Source organism: Hyalella azteca, unplaced genomic scaffold (genome assembly GCF_000764305.2).
Source record: "Hyalella azteca isolate HAZT.00-mixed unplaced genomic scaffold, Hazt_2.0.2 contig182, whole genome shotgun sequence".
Lineage (NCBI taxonomy): Eukaryota > Metazoa > Arthropoda > Malacostraca > Amphipoda > Hyalellidae > Hyalella > Hyalella azteca.
In genome coordinates this window covers 59,049-76,533 of record NW_025930541.1, presented here as the reverse complement: position 1 = coordinate 76,533, position 17,485 = coordinate 59,049, and the positions used below count along the sequence as shown (strand labels likewise).

At 36.3% G+C, this 17,485-nt stretch overlaps 1 protein-coding gene across 1 annotated transcript in view; it reads right to left on the bottom strand.

The window, feature by feature from the left end:
• The window catches only part of LOC108682276 (collagen alpha-1(XV) chain), a gene marked incomplete at its 5' end in the record, with an annotated part of 77,748 nt that overhangs the window by 1,562 nt on the left and 58,701 nt on the right, over window positions 1-17,485 (bottom strand).

Sequence of the window (17,485 nt, the reverse complement as noted above, 5' to 3'; positions counted from 1 at the left end):
CTCATCGTCAGGCGTAGGAGGACGAGAGGGGCTGTCACTCATCGTCAGGCGTAGGAGGACGAGAGGGGCTGTCACTCATCGTCAGGCGTAGGAGGACGAGCGGGCTCGGTGCGTGCTCGGTGGGGCAGCGGTGTTGTGGCTGACGACATCACAAGAATGAATTATTGCCCCCAGGTTGTCACTTAGAACGCCCCTGCAGGCAATGCATCTCATGCATCCAGCTGGGGACCTGCCAGTTGCTTCTAAGCATTGCTCACCATTTATTTAATTGAGGTGCCGTGAAAAATTATTTAAGGTAGCATAATTGTTTTAATAATATTAATATCAATAATATTAACACTAACAGTAATCATAACAATAATAATATCAATGATAGTAACATTCATAATAATAATGACAATGATAAAAAATGCATATGGTCCATTAATTATAGCGGTGAGATTATATAAGGAGCCTGCTGATCTGTCACCGAACCTTAAAACCTCATAATTCTCAGAATCAAAACAGCGACTTATTGCTGGAATATTGCTGCTCTTTGCCACACTGAAATCCCGCTGTTAACAAGTGCGATAGAAAGTACATCTTATGAAATAATTACTGCGTGCGAGCTTTCGCCATAGTTCCTCCGAAAATAAGCCAGCAACAGTAATCCAGAATAATTAAATAATAGAAATATATAATATTTGCTTGGTCACGCCGTAGGCGCGATATTGTTAACTTCATGCGAGCTTTCTGCTCCTGCCAGCAGCCCAGGCGGAAACTTTGGGTCTAAAAATTTGACTCTCGCAACTTGTTAAATTTTGAGTTTCAGCAACTTCTGGATTTATGTTGCAGCCCTGCTGGTATATGATAAGCAGCGGGTCACAGAGACTTCACGTATTTTGCCGCACGTGGCAATGCAAAAAAGGCCACCAAATTCAAACAAATGCGTGCCTCGATGAAGCATTCAAACTTCTCTTCTGAGTAATAATCCAATTCTATTTCGTTGGCCGAAGGAATTGCGCAATTTTACTAATCATTCGTGCTGAGATCTAGGGTATCCATCTGTTTAGGGGTATATATTTTCCTAAAAAATTTTATAGCAAATTTGAATGAAAATTCACGCAATCATCTTAAATTAATTTATTTCCCACGTTGAATTTTCCAGTAAAGGTGATAGTCTAAAGCGCAACTACCACCAGCGCAATGATCGTAAGTTTTTTCTCGTAGGAGAGCCGAGCATGTCAAGCTGCAGTTGCCCTCGCGTGCTGTTGCTCGTCAGAGGGCAGGCAGCCACACAACCTGTGTTTACAGCCCATATTTGCCGGCCTTGCTTATTATTTTGCCTCAATTGTGAACCTCTCATCGGTGAGAAATGCGCTGAATCCACAGGGATTATAAAATTAAAGTTTTCATCGTTGCTCAAGATTTTTGTCTAATGTCATAATATGTCGGACAACTTTGCATGTCTAATTGACATCGTGAATAGTATCTATGTGCGTTTATAGTAAACCCTTTTGCAATTTTTAAATTATGTTCTAAAACGTTATTATAACGGTTGATCCTGTCAGTCTTGAGAGGGTCAGAGTGAAATAAAACATTAGCGTTTCTCAAAGAATCAGAAGCTCTTACAATGATCTTCTTTTCTTTTCAGTTCATGTTTTCAAGCCGTACAGGAGAGAACTACCCGCTCCTTGTAAGCAATCCGTTGAGTGGTCGACGAAGGAGTCGTTATTGAGGTACATTTGTCGACCTGGAAACGCGAAATGAATTCGATGAACAGTAAATTTTTTATCCAATCACTTGTTATAGATAAAAACAATTCTTCGAGGCACAGATTTTGCTACGAACTGGCAATGAACTTGGGCGCTTCACTGCATAGTCATTCTTGACTAATTTTTATAGTTTTTTTTTACCTATATGGTATGAGAATATCGCTGGCAAACATCTTTTATATACTGTTTCGGAAGCCATGCCTCACACTAAAAAGAATATATTGAAAAGATTTGTACTGATGGCCTTGCTGAACTGGAGACCGGATTTTTTGTAAATTTTTACCTCATAGTGTCGCAAGACCGACGCTAACGAAGGCAGTTACGTATAAGATTTCCTCAGATATTTCGCCAAAAGCTACTCTCTTTTGATAACCGCGCTAATCCTGAGCAAACAGTAGCAACCTTCGAGCACAGCTCTTTGGATTTTCTCAGGATGGCTACTTTAATAGATTTCTTAGCCCAATATCTGCAGCCGAATTTTTTTCTGATGGCCGCTTGGCGTCGTAAAGGTAACTAATATTCCCCAACGATGCTTTCAAGTGTGATACCGAGCATCCTAGCCTGCAACGCTGTCGGCAACCCTCATCTTTATAACTGTTTGAATCCGCACTTTTACATAAAATTGAGATATTTAGTGATTAAATAAGCGATTTTTCTGTTTGTGCACTATAGACCTATAATTTAAACGAAATTGCCTTTCAAATTTGTGACGCTTTAAATTAAAAAAATTTATTTAAAATTAAGAAAATATTTCCCTTCATTTTGGGCATAAGATCTTAGCAGAAAATAAAATTTAACTTACATACAACCCTGGGCTTAATTAGTTTATTTAAATCGCTTTCACAATCAAAACAATCTGGCAAAAATACTTTTATGACTACACAAATTTTTTCATTGCAATATCAATTGATCTTCTGCCAATTAAAATAGATGATCTTGGGAGATGAAATCAAACATTTTAAAATGGTTCAAACATTAATTTAGCTTAAATTGGTGTGTTCAACATTCTCCTTAGATCGGCCATTTAAATGCTTCTCTGTGAGCACCATCATAAATATGGTGCGGTTATCATATGGTTTTCAAAATGTCTAGTACAACATAGAAATTTCATCATAAGAAGATTTTCTGTTACATTCTCAAGTAATAAAAATGTTAAACTTGAATCATTTCGACGTAACGCAAATTTCTGCGTTATGAATGGTACCAACCAATTCCATTTTAATTTATTTCCTAAAATGTTATTGCTCACCTTTCATCGATTATTTTTTGTTAGAGGAAGTTCATGCTACGCGAGAGCTCTAACTTTCAAACTGTCTTCCATCGGTTTTTGCAAACGACATCTTGTGCAATTGGACAAATTCTCGGATTCTTATTTTCTTCCACATGACCGGAAGACTGGAATTCTTTTGCAATTTTGAACAGTAGTGGCGCTTGTGAGAGTTCCGGGACACGATATTGCATCTCATCTGAGGAGAGATGCTACAAAATTGCCTCTGAAAAGCTCTTTTGCGAGGAGGGTGAGAGACGCGCTTCTACACGCACCCTTTAAAATGGCTAATTTCGAACTTGAGCAAATGACCCACTAGCTTCCTTAAAAAACACCTATGTGGCTGCTTGTGCTGCGTCATGCGAATATTTATAAAGAAATGCGGCGTACATTGTGGACCCAACCACACGTTCTTCATTTACCAGGAAAAGATTGCTACTGTGAGGCAACGTTCATGTAGTGAAGTTCCTCGCCTGAAATTTTATGTAAAACAACTACGCTATATACGTGATTTACTGTCACTTGGACGTGAGAGAATGTTGTCTTTATATAGTAAAATATCTGTTAATGAATGATTGATAAATAATAATTCTCACATTATAATTGAGGATATACATTCAGGTGAATTCTTTAAACTCAGACTTTATTTTAAATGAAATTTCACTTCTGGCTGATATCTGGCCGTCAGCTAATGAAAAAATATTCGTATTCGGAAGAAATTTGAATCTCAATAAATAACTTGAATTGGCGTGGCATATTTCGATAGCTGCATGGATAAATCCCGATACATTTACCACAAGTTTATATTTTTCTATTCTTTCATTTCAAAGTCATATGGATCACCATTATAATACTAAATAAATAATATTCCTTATAAAATAATTTAAATAATTTTATAACACCTAAAGAACACTTCAGAAATAAATAAATGAAGAAAATTAACAAAAATATCAAGAGAAAGAAAAATATGTTCATTTAAATACTTTTTGACATGGTATTTTTACGCCTAATATCTATTTGATATATACAAACACCGCGCTAGAAGAATTATTATTGCTATTATTGTGTGTATACAATTACCTGTAGACTACGTTGTTTGTTTAATGCAAGAAAAGAAGGTAAAAAATTACTCAATTTAGATAAAAATTTATCGCTCACGCGTATCGTAGAATATAACAGTTTGGTCCCGCTGTTGTCTCCTATTATTTCACAAAATCTTCAAAATCCCTGCTTTAGATTCTGCAGTTGATCGGATAAGAGCAATTGTATCCAATCGATTGTGTTGATTCTTTTTCGGTACAAAATTTGCCCCAAATGTCTAATACCACGGCAGTTCAGCGACTTCCAATTTGTGCGACCGTATTTTCTAAGAACCACATTGGTGACAAGCGAACTTAGAGAGTCTCGCACACCTGGCAAGATCATGAACTCGCTCCTCAGATATGTTTTCAGAATTAATTAATTAACAATAATCAGAATTAATTAACAGAAATTAATTAATTTATATCACTTGTTTGCTTAAATCGCAAATTGCTTAAATCGCAAAGAATTTAAAAGCAAAGAAAGGTTCACAAAAATTCATATCTTTATAAAAAACGAAAACAGTAATCTTTATTCCAGGGTCTCTGAGCATAAGGGCAGGAGTTGTAGAACCGGACAGTTGCTATCGCGCCCACCTTATTCGGCTGTGCGCGCTCACGCCGAGCAGTGTGATGTCCCTGTTTCTGACAGTGACTTTAGGGTGTTAGCTTCCACCTCCGGGACTTCCGATTTGCGCATTTTAGAATCGCTGTACATCTTTAAACTTAGGCCCAGTTTGAATTCAGCTGCTAGCTCCTATCCCCTTGAAATTGTTAATAGATAGTTTTTTTGCTCCGTCTATTACTATTAAATTTAGTTTTTTAATTTTGTTCTGTGCTTTCAATGTATTAATTTGTGACTTCTGATTTGTAATTCTAGATTTTACGAACTGACGATGGTGCTGGTCTCCGAAACGTTTTCTATAAAGATATGAATTTTTGCAGACTTTTCTTTGCTTTTAAATTCTTAGAAAATGAATTAATGAAGAAGTTTGGAGCTATGTATGCTGAAATATTTTTGAAACTTCTAAGCTTTGCTTTTAACGGAGAAGAAATGCTTGCATTTCTCTAGGCACATTGCGTTATTGCTAGTATCGTTACCGAAAAGCTTCATTCACATAGTACAATGATTGAATTAAGCACGAGATTGAATGACCAAAATTAATGAACCATAATTATTGAGTAGCTACTGAGAGACCAGAACTCTTCATATAAAAATGTGATGCAAGTGTCTGATAATGTGACGGATGGTGGCCACTTGACTCCCATCAACTGCGCCGTCCATCATCTGAAATGCAGGCATGAGCACCCACTCTCAGCGCTTGATTTTGAGCCACCATCGCGGTAATGAGTGTTCAGAGCGCGGGTCTGAGCGCTGATATGCGCTCGTCAGGTCGTATTTTTTTCGGCCGCTATCGTCTGGGATAGCCTCATGTAATTTGTGTCCAACTCCAGCAGAAAGAGATTTTGTAGTTTAAACTGATAATATCAAGTGAATTATTCCACATAAATTGATTTCCACATCAAATTATTTCTAAATTAAACCAATAATGGATGCAATGTATTGCGATAAATATAGGCATCATTTATTCTCAAAAACAGAAAATAAGTCACGAGAGATCAATCAAAGCTACGGTACTGAGTGCGATACAACAACATATAAATAAATGAATACTTAAACATACAAAAACAAGTAAGCACACGTGGTTCAATTCTGGGCGAAAATGAATAGCCAGATTAGGGAGTGGTCAATGGCACCGGGACGAGATAAGCGGATTACGGGTTTGAAACCTGGCAAGGTGCGAACATTCTACGACTTCGCTTGTAGACGGCCATCGCTGTCGAAGGTGGCACATTCGTTCTAATGTGGCCTTAGATGTCGCCACGTAGCCAGTTTTTCTAATAAATCATAAATAATACTTAATAAATAATCCTTTAGCTGACAGTTACTAGAGTGGAAGGGAGCCACCAATAACTGTAAAGGGCAAAAGAAATGTCAGCTCCGACAAAGAATTCTCGAATAACATTACCGATAATCTCCAAGCAACAAGCTGGCTCATCCTGCCAACGGTGTTTATACATAATAAAATATAGAGTTTCATTGACCACTGAATTAGATAAGATACGGAGCATTGAAAAAAAATGAATGCTGTATTATACATGCGAGAAGTTCGTTGCCAAGTAACCCACAGTTTCCTCCTTCACAGTTTTTTATTTGAAGATAATATACACGACGTTGTTTGTTGATATAGTGAGTTCTAGTTCATTGCATTGTTACAGGAAAAATACGGTAGTTTAATTTATTTGCGTTGTTGAGGTCATGCGAACCGACAAAATATAAAAAAAGTAGAAAACCTCTCAATGATGGAATTCTTGTGGCAATAATTTTCCTGTTTCTTATTGAAAACCTGCGAGAAATTTCACTTGAACAAGCACAATGTCAAGATCCACAGCTAACTCCAAAAGAATTTTTGGCCAAAACCATTTTCTTTCGTGCATTGTTTTAAGTTTGAAACAATAATGGCAAAGAGAGTTTGGAGCTTGTTCAAATTATCCCCAGGCTGACCGTAACTCGGTGGCCGAGGTTTTGGCGGAACTTCTCCGCCATTGCCGCGGCTCTAGAAACAATCTCTGGCGCAATAGAGGCGCCGGTATTAACGTCCACTCGATGGTCCAAGCAGGGGGCTTAAGTCAAGAGAGGCGACACCAGTGGCGCACTTATTTAGGTTTTATTTGCATTTTATAGCGATGCAGGTTGCGAACTGTCGTTGAGAACAGCATCTTTAGAAGCAGGCGTATTCATGGATCTGATAGCTTCCTCTTCGGTTTTCTATTGCTGATAGTTTAGTATTTATTGTGTATTGAATCTGTTGTTTGAAAGGTAATTCTTGAGAAGTAGATTTGTTTCAGGATCTGTTTGTAGCGGCCATCCCTTGATAGGGGAAAAATTCACTACAAGATCAAAATATAGCATTCCAGTTCGCAAATGAGAATTTTCGCAATGCTCTAAAGGTGATTAATAGAAAAACTTAGTGATTTTTAAAATTTATTTTCGACCGAAATAACCGAGAAATTTTACGTATACCAATTTCCTGCAAAACTAAATCTCCTAAACTATATATTTTGTTTGTTTTCTTCTCGATTAAACTGGTTGAAATAAATTTTATTTCATCACATTTCTTCGCCTTATACTTTATAATATAACATTATTTTACCGCTCGTTTACGATTTATGTTTATATTCTATCGCTTTGGAAACATTTACAGTTAAAAATGTTATCTTTCATGTCATAATTTGAATGCTCCCATCCGGCAACAAAAAATAGCAATGAAATTTCATAGCCTTTCATAATGCCCTCCTCGGCGCAACGTTGATAATCGACTTCGATAAATTTTGCAAACATTCCCAGAGCTATTGGCCCGGAGTTCCAACCGCGGCCCTTTAAGTTGCGTCACTTTTCGAGAGGTCTCATGGAAAATTTGCCAAGCAAACTGTTCAGAAGTACCAATTCGAAGTTTTTTCATTTCTGCCACGCTAATGATTGTGCTTGAATGATGAATCCGAAGTAGTGCAAAGTCTATTAGAAGCGGCCTATGAACTGCGCAATGCTTTTGATTGGAACTTCTCACAGACAAGTCGGCTGCAGAAGATTTCAGATGCATTTCCTATATCGATGGCGATTGGAACTGAGAGATTCCGCTGAAAGTTCCGATTCGAAATTGGAAGATTCCGATGACTCAAATTAAATTGACGCACAACTTGTAACAGTGGTTTACTGATATAAAACAATAATTTTAGTGTCTGCGAGTTTAACAAATTATAAGTTTTGAGGAGAATATTTACTCCTCAATCTCCGAAGCTCCATAGTAGATACGACTGCGGAGGCCAACATATTATCATACAATGACTCATGCATTAACGGTAACTATATTAGTGATATCGTACAGCCATCATACAGAATTAATGCCCTTAAATTGCTTCCTCTAATAAATCGCTTGAATTGTTTCATATAAATAAAAAATTTATAAATTAGATTCGTGCAGCTGTCAGCGCTCTTATTTTAAGCGCCACCTGAGTACAGGGACACGTGACTTAGTCGTGAGGGATAAGTAAGACACATCTGTCTAAATAACATATCTTGCTACGGGGTGGTAATACACGAGTGTTATATACGAATTACGATACAGGTAAAGGCTACGGCGTCGATCGTAAGTTCGGAGAACTACAATAACGCAAGTTACATCGAGGAGTGTTTGTCAACTACTGCCGGGGGCCTTACTAAGGTTTCCAGCCCTTTAATAGACTTCGTACCTCTATTCACTGGGTTCTTGTCCTCGTGACACATATGCTGAATAATCTGTCAACTCAGCGTCTTTGGCAAGCTCAGTGACACTGTGATCTCATAGCTAACTAGGTCTGCTTGCAGACACAGAAGGATTTTTATGCACAAATTACTATCGGACAAAGCAAGTGCCGTTCGTGACGGATGAATTTCATAAATTTCGAGTAAATAATTGCAATTCGAAATGATAAAATATTAATTTATTTACAAATTCAATTCCAAGAACAACATTGTTTATAGGTACTAGATAAAAAAGAAAACATCATGAAAAGAAACTTATTTTAGCGAGTAATATCACCTGAGCATTAATCACACATATAGTCTAGGAACCTATGGCCTCTTCCAACTGTGATAATGATTATATTCTCCAGTTTCAAGTATTTTGAAGAAAACACTCTAGCTCAAAATCACACTCTAACACTCTAATATAATATTCCACGAGTTTAATGGAACGAGCTCCCGAGGGACTCGAGAACAACAATTATTTAGTTGTTTATTTCACAAACTTTTAGGTATCTAATACACAAGCGAAACTTGAGCTAGGTAAATACGAAATATATTCATGTTTAAATCATAGACGATTCTAAGTTGGCTGGCAAGCAGCCATATATAGTATCATCTAAAATGAAGCTAGAATTGTACAACTGTGATGCGGGACTTTCGTTTTCCTCCAGGCAAATGATGTTGATTACGAGTTTACTTCGTTGAAGAGAAGTTGAATCTACGTTATTTCAACGACAGATTCCTGTTGGGTTGGAACACCCACCGAACGCTGCGTGCTGACGGTTTAAATCTGTATATTACGGACTAAACTTGGGCTGTTCCGAAATGCTGGCTTCAACAAAGTTCCGTCTCAATGGCAAATCTCTCAATACTTTCATGCCTCAATGCTCAGTTCTTGGTCTCTTTCCAGATAAATTCCTTTGATTTATAACCAGCTTAGTTTCCGTCGAATTTCTGCTAACCCATATGAGATACAAATAACGTTAACCATAAATGCGATTGATTTTTGATCTTGACACACATAATACTACCCAAAATTTTGAATTTTTAATTATAATTTAAAATTAGAAGCAATGTCATGTAGTATTCAATTGATGTATTTTATTTTAGTTTAATATAAAACTTCAAAGGGCCAAATGGAAAAGCACTTCGTCTAAAAGTTTTTCTAGATATGTATAATTCAAATGAATTTTCATTTATATATGTTTTTCACGATTATGTAAATTTGATCCTTCTTGATGAACCTTCTATTCAGAAGTAACCAAGGAATGAGTTCACTCATGCCAACTAAAAAATTATTATTTAATCTCAATTGAAATATACAGTATTTCATATTTACCTCAATGGCCATCAGCGTATCAAAGGATAATTTTCGGAACACTCACCTTTGAGTGAGGAAGACAATAAAAATTACGAGTTTGTCCTGAGATTATATAATCCAAATAGCAAATTCTCTTAAATAAATACAAGAATTGCGCAAAAATTCACGCTTATATTTTCTTTTGAGGTTGCTGGATGCGTGACGTAAAGCGGCATGGGACGTTAAAATGCAATTTCCGACCGACGAAACTGCAAAAAAATATATATATTCAGATTTCAGAGTCCTTTGATGGTGTTTAATGATGCAATTTATGTATTTCTATGGGCAATTTCTCTTTGAATTCCAAAACAATTTTATGAAGTTGGATGATATGTATGATGAAATTGGATAATAAAGTTGGATGAAACGCAATAAATTTGGATGAAATGAGAAATTCGATGCGCGCGATCTTCGTTATTGTTATTGTAAATTGTTTTTTTAGATCTCGCCGAAACGTTTCAGTAAATCTCCAGTTTTTTCTCTTCATTCACCTCTCACAAAAAACCCGCAATTTACAGCAGTTCTTGCCGATGCAGATTTAACTGCCAATGGAGCAGTAAACAAAATCAAAAAGATGTTTTTTCGCTTCCGCTTCATGGGCAGACCCATTATTTGCTCAACGTAAGAAACCCGTGCTAAAATACGACTGATGCTACGATAAATTTCGCGTAAAAATGCTAATGCGTTTCCATTTAAGGGTTATTTCTGATAAATTCAAGGATGCGATATGTAATTCAACACTGAAATTATTGGATCATGCATTGCAAATCATCCTTTTATTCGTGGTCTATGAATCCTTGAAGCATTGGGAACGCTTTCAATGTTGAATAGCCATTGCACTGAAGAAAAATACACTTTTCTGGTGCAGGAATCTAACTTGTACAAAAAAGATTCATATTTCACGCAAACATGTCCTCTGCGAATAATATTCACTTCCATTGCATCAAAATCAGTTCATTCAAAGAAGAATTTTCAAACCATGACGTCTAAAGTTCTAAAATACTATACAGAATACTGCAACATTTTCCATTCATGCACCACACAACTAGTTCAGTCTCACATTACACGAGAGACTGATCCCTTCAAGATATTTGCTATGCATGAATTTCATGAATTTCAAAATGCATTGACTCGGCTTGCATGGCTGAGTGAAATTAATTATTTCATCCTGACGCTGGAACTCATTCAAGCGTACAGCGATATATATTTCGCTTAAAACTACATCAGCTCTGACATTTTAATGGGACATTTAAATTTCCCCAATTAGTTTCACTTAGCTTGGATATTCCATATCAAGAGTAAATTTTTCATTGAACGAAACCTTACAATTAAAAACAGTTATTGTTTATTGAGGGAGGTTGAATAAATGGTTTTCGAGAAAATCTTAGATTTAAAATTTTGTTACGTCGACACATATGGTCCAGAAAAATTTATACCCTCTTAAAAAATCACGAAACTAGTTTTCAGTGCATGGATAGAGTTGCAAATAAAAAATTGAGAAAATTAATATTAAATTTCATACGAATTAGATCAGCTGTTCATAAACCGAGCATCAAAATGAAGCTAACCCATGAAATCAGGCGAACGAATGATCAGCCTCACCTTGTCAATAAAGAAGAAAAAGCTTCATCAAACAATTCCCGAAGAAAGCTCACCAATTTTATTCGTAAAGAAAAATCGAACATAGACCATGAAGAAGAACCAGACATTTATACAACAGCAAAGCGTCGTGATGATCCTCCTGCCATGAGTGACGGAGTCGTTTTCAGTGAGGGTAGCGAGGGGAGATTCAGTTGCCCCTCATACTTCGTCGGGTGAGGTTGTTTGTGTCGATCCGAGGGCTTCACTGCGAAATGAGTGTTAACTAGGCTTTGTTTTGTTGCTGTAGAAAAAACTTCTTGTGCACCGCAAAGTATCCGTTTGATGGCTTTTTAATCGAGAAAAGCTATCGCATCGCTTATTGGCACACAATCTTAACTCTAAATATTCAACATGGTATTAGAAGTTTATGAATTTTAATGCTTTTCCAGTTGAAAATTGTTTGCAAATGTTATTGACAGCGCCAACTTTCGTGCGCTTCTATTGAAGTAAAACAAGCTATTTTCAATCTGGAACATGTCGATGTTAAATGGAGATATGTATGAATCGTGCTTATGGGTTATAGGGACGACATTTTGAATATACTCTATTTGTATATTTTCATTATTTTGAATGCGTAAAATTGCTACACGATCGAAAGCCTTGATAAATAAAAAAGAAATTGTTTACGTGTTTCTATCAGTAAATTGAGATGATTTCTTGGCTATCAAAATAATTTGTCAAAATTCGACGCATAAATCAACTGGTATCTTGAACTAGGTCTCCCGCCGAGTGAAACCCAAGGTTGTTCAAGTTCCGAAGCTATTCAGTTTTTAAAATTATGCTTTTTTCCTTTATTTAGTTTGTTTTGAGAAAATTTTCTCGTTCTCGTTGATCGACATCCTATATTTTAGCCATCAAACGTTATACAAACATAATTTTTCAGTTCAGTAATTTTTCTGTGCTTGACTGCATACTTATTTCTTATGTCCGAATTAAATAAAAAAAACGCGATGCTTTGCATACAATTTTATTTCCCTTAGTAATTTCTTAATTTATTTTCATTGAACATAGTTTCTACCGCATCTCTGACTATGAACTGATTCGTTTTGCTCGAACTCATTTCCTTAATCAGCATTATTTTTAAAATTACAATTATCATTAATATTAATAACAATTATAATAATATTATCATTACATTTATTTATAATATTACCATAAATATTATTATTATTATTATTATCATAAATATTATTACTGAAAACATTTTATTTATCAATAATTAATCGAATAATATTTTAAGATCCTTTTTATGTCTAAGTTGTATTTCATAATCAAATTTTTTCCTCTGTGCATATTTCATGAAAAAACATAACTGAAACAAGATTTTTTCTCAATATTATCGATATTTTCTCGATATTACAACACTTTTCTTTAACTTCACTTCTTGTTTGTCTGTCAGTCTGTCTGTCTATCTGTCTGCTACAAATCTTATAATCGAAATTTAACACACTTCTACTTATCCTATCAATCTGAAATTGTGCACACTTGTGTAAAGTTGGAGGTAAATTGCATGAATCAAATGACGAAATAAATGATTTTAAAAATAATCAATATTTAAAAATTGAAAAACTTAATTTTGTCGGCTACAAATTTTATAACTGATATTTGACACACTTTTACCTGTCCAATTGGTCTGAAATTTTGAACACTTGTGTGAAGTTGGAGGCAATGCATGAATCAATTGACAGAATAAATAATTTTGGAAGAATATTTTTATATATTAAAAATTTGAAAAATTTTTTTTTATAATATTCGAAGATAAAGTGAGAAATTCATTGTACATCTGTAACATTGGAGACACTGGATTCTTTAGAAGTGCTGTCTCTAAAAAGTAATCTTTAAACGTAAATTATTTTCATCTCAATTTCGTAATACCTGAAAACAGAATTGGTGAAACGAAACTAGATATGAATTTTATGAAAGTGAGCTACCAGATTTTCCTTACTTCTTTTTTAATTTGAATTAATTTCTGATATATTAATTCTTCAAGAACGCAAAGAAGCCGGTTTAATTGTTCTTTCCGCCCACCTTTTTATTTCCCACAGAAATCAGACACTTTTGAAGAGCATCTCGAAAAAAGTTTTAAAAAATCTCTCCAGCCATTTGGCGTTAAAAAGACAAAAATTTACATATTTTTTATTTCCCCGGCCAGAGCTTCCTTTCCGGCACAGATTAGCGACGACCTAAGGCGTCCATTAATTTAGCTCAGGTGTCGAGCTGTTGGTTTATATGAAAAATTTTACTTTAAACAAATCCTTCTGCAGAAATCTTAACAGATAACAAAGCGAAACTTCACACACTCAATGTTCTCATCAGCCATAACAATACATGGAGCCTGAACGAAATATATAGCAGAACGCGCAAGCTAATTTGTTCTATTTCCTAAAAATTTTCATAATAGTGTTTCATACAAAACATAAATTCAAACGCCATCCGTAATACACTTGTGTTGACAAACTACACGCACGATGAAAGTTAGCAAAATAATCATGTACGAGTATCAGCACTCCACTTACTGCACTAACGTGTATCAGTATCCCACTTACTATACTTTACACCGGGTTAACAATCTAAGAGCGTTCCAATATCGGTGCTTACGCAGAACGCCCCGTAAGTACGCAAGTAACTCACATTTATTGCCATGTCGTTTCGCTAAGAAACGGCTCAAATGCGATGTTTTATTTGCCTTTATGATATCGTGACAAGTACATCGTAATGGAGGAATTGATTCTTGTGCACCTCTTTAGAATAAGTGAAAAGAAATGGTAAGGAATTTAATGAACGTAGTGACTTTAATTTGTGCTTTAGGTTGCTCAGAATATGAAGAATTTAGTCAATGCAAAAATATTGGGTAGTTTTCATAAATGATTTTATCACCTTTAGACATTTGTAGTTATCATCATAATGAATGGTCCAATGACTACTGCTCAATGTTTGTATGTATTAGCGTAAATTAGCCGACCCAAATAATCATAGCGTTTACGGCGCTTAAATAATTCCTTTGTATGAAATGAGTGCTTCAGAAAACGACCAAAACGTTTTTTAAAGTATATTCGTTTCTTTTGCGCTGAAGACACGGCACGATTTTCTTCTACTGGCATTCTTCAATACAAATAAAACAAATAATTGGTGATGAACGTCAAACGGTTGGAGCAGTACTGTATTGAGATAATTACATTGTTAGACTCAAAGCTTTATAAGCTTTGAACTGCTCGCCTGATTAGGTAATTAGGGCAATCCAGGCCGTGAAATTAGTTACTTCCAGAGAAGCATTTGTTTCCCCTATCTAATACGCTGTCAGACTAAAAATATATATTTTACTTCGAGATCCAGAGCAGGATGCTGGAAAAATGTTGTTTGGGTAATGAAGGAGTCGAAAATTTTCAGAGCTCGCCAATGTTGGGATATCTACATTNGTCGGTAGTGCGTGGGAGAGATTGATTAGGGTTGTAAAAAGTTGCCTGTACAAGACCGTGGGACGAAGCAGATTAAATTATTTCCAGTTCCTAACAACTTTGAGCGACGTGCAAACCGCTGTTAACTCTCGCCCTCTCACGTACAGAGACGAATCCGATCTCAGTCAGGATATCATTTCACCTAGTTCATTTTTGTTGTCCGGTTCTTCCAATTCCCATTTGATTTTTGGCGACTTAAACCGTGATGCTCTAGCCCCGACTTCTCGTGAAGCGCTCGTCGAGACGCTGGAGAAGCGGGAGGAAGTCCTTGCTAAATTCAGAGACCTCTGGTATTCTGAATATTTGCTGTCATTGCGTCAGTCGAGTAAAGATCTTTATCAAGATAGCTGGTGTGATAAGATCCGTGAGGGAGACATTGTACTTATTTCATCTCCAATTAAACCTAGGCCCTTATGGCAAATGGGAAGGGTAACTAAGCTACTCACGGGAAAAGATGGTCGAACAAGATCAGTTGAATTAATACGTTCCGATCGTTCATCAGGTATTTACGCTATATCTCTTTTGTATCCTCTTGAATTGTCTTTGAGCACGGTTAAGTCCGATGCTCCTACTAATTCCATTGCTCTAGCTAACGACATTCCTGTTCTTCGCAGTGAGCCGAGGCCGCCTCGACGTGCTGCCGAACTTTGCCGCGAGCGTCTGCGCAACTGCAATTAAAAATTGCAATGCCGTCGCCCCGGAGTATATTAGAAATTTTACAAATTCATGTTCCATTTAATTAAAATTAGGTTCCGTTTTACTGTAACGGAGACATTAAAGATTAAGTTAGAATAAGTGTCGATTTAGAGAGAAATTTTGAAGCATGAAAGGCTCAACTGACTGGCTTATATGATACGGAGGTGACACAAATGGTGTTCTAGGCTACTGTATTGCCCGCAGTGACCAGAGTGCAATTTCACTTCCTATCATCTTTTGATTTAATGCATGCTATTATATATAGAGAGTGTTCAACGTTTTTAAATTAACTTTTTGGACACCTTTTTGTGTTAGCTTTAACAAAAATCCAGTTCAGCCCAGGAAGTCTGATTTCATCATACTCAATTTTATTAAATAAATTATAAAAAATGAATTCTCAAGGGCCACCATGAACTGAAATTTATCCAACGCGGCAGTCACCTCCGCTACCGGCACAGCCTTCTGATGGCAGCAGCTGCAGCAGCAGCAGAACACATTTCTTTAAGTAATTGTACCTCAGCACTGATGACTTCATGGCTCAATTACAAAAGTTCATCATGAGGAGAAATTAGCAATCCAGCGACGTGTTATAGTCAAGAATCTGCTTCTGGAATACCGATGAGTCTTGACTCTTAATCAGCAGCACTTGGTAATCGAGAGGCAGCTACAATACACGCTGCTATAGCCTTTTACTTGGAAAATAATAATCAAATGAATAAATAAATATTTGCAAGCTTGGTTATTTGGAGAAATTATAATTATTTTATTAAGCAATAAATTATACTGGTGCACAAGCTGAGATATAAATGAGCGACCGGTCTTAACACGCTCAGGAAAATAAGGGGTCATATTGTCCAAGAAAAGAAACACTTTACCACCCACAGCATGAGCGGACAGAGCCCTCTTGCTGGGCCAAAATGGCTCAGCAACCCAAACAACGACAAAAATTTCATTGCAATTTGGACATTTTATTGCATTGCTCACACTCATTTCTCTGAGTATGCCTGTATAGTTAATAAATAATGGCCGGTGCGACGGTAGAAGCTGTGTCAATTAATGTGTCAATTAACAGCTTTGTTATCGCAGTGCTCCGTGTACACGGTAATGCACAAAATTGATGCGCCGGCATCTAAGGCGCGGGGGGTAAGTCGAGTTTTTGTCGGTGGTTTACAGTCGCTTTATAGTAAAAGATAAGCATGTTTAAAAGAAATCTCTGGAAAACTCTAGCACTGCAACTTATTGAATTTGTATTTATAATTGATTTTGGGGCTGAAATCTGTTACATAATTGAAATACTAAATAAAAACAATTAAGACGTCAATTCAGCATTTCTCAGGCAAATCCGTATGAATTTACCTTAATATTAGGTCAATACATTATTAAAAAATGAGCACATATTTTTTAATGCATATTCATGCCAAATTTCGGATTCAACTAATTATTAATTATTATGAATAAGTCAATTATTATGGAATGACCCTGCAAATAGTTAAAATGGGTTTATAGCTCGACACGCTAACGATGTAGCGTAGAACAACAAACAAGTGTAATTGGGGCGGCACTCATAACGAATAACTGGACGCGCCGAAAACGCAATTGCGACGACGCCCGACAACCGACAAAAACTCAGCCATGAATACTGCAGCTTGTTATGTTTTACGTTCCGTACAATTAAAATAAAGTAAAGAAATTTGCTGTGAAAGCTGAAAGCAAAGTTGCAAGTACAGATTTGATGCCAGAATTACAAATATTTCGATGTTTAAATTCGTAATGCAAACTACTTTACATTTGGCATATTTCAGTTAATCGCTTCCACCGCCGTACCATTTTCAGCTGCGGTTAGCTCTCACGATAAGGATCGCGTTGCACATGCAGTGCGGTTTGTGCT